Raw genomic sequence first — 556 nt, forward strand, 5'->3', positions numbered from 1 at the left:
GGCCTCGCCACTGTTTCCAGGTGTAGCTGGGCCCATCTTTCGGCACTAACAAAGCAAAAACTCGAACGAAAAGGAATAAATAAAAAAGACGCAAACAAACGAACAAAAGGAACGAAATTACAACGGGAAAAAATCAGCGCCGCTTCCCGAGGGCGGAAACCGAGGCCCGATTTTTGAAAGTTCCCGTTTAATTTCGACCCGATGGCGCTGGGTTCGGGCACGGCCGCGGGTGGACGAACGCGCTGTTCCCCTGGCAAGCACCTGACTGAATTTCACTCAATTTGTTCCTGGCTTAGAGACAATGTGACTTTTCACTAATTTTGTTTTTTTTTCTGGGGTTGGAAAAAAAATCAAACCAACAAATCCAAACAAAACCATATATATTTAAAACAAAACAAAAAAAGGAACAAACAAACAGAACAACAAATTTCAACTCCAGTTTCCAGTCCGGACTGTACTTCCCTGTACGAGGCACTGGGGCCGGGGACGATGGGGTTACCGCCGCGCCTAAACGAAATTATCCCGAACCCGCTTGGCACGGGGCGCGGAGCCCCGG

Source organism: Geospiza fortis, unplaced genomic scaffold (assembly GCF_000277835.1).
Source record: "Geospiza fortis unplaced genomic scaffold, GeoFor_1.0 scaffold130, whole genome shotgun sequence".
NCBI classification, from domain to species: domain Eukaryota; kingdom Metazoa; phylum Chordata; class Aves; order Passeriformes; family Thraupidae; genus Geospiza; species Geospiza fortis.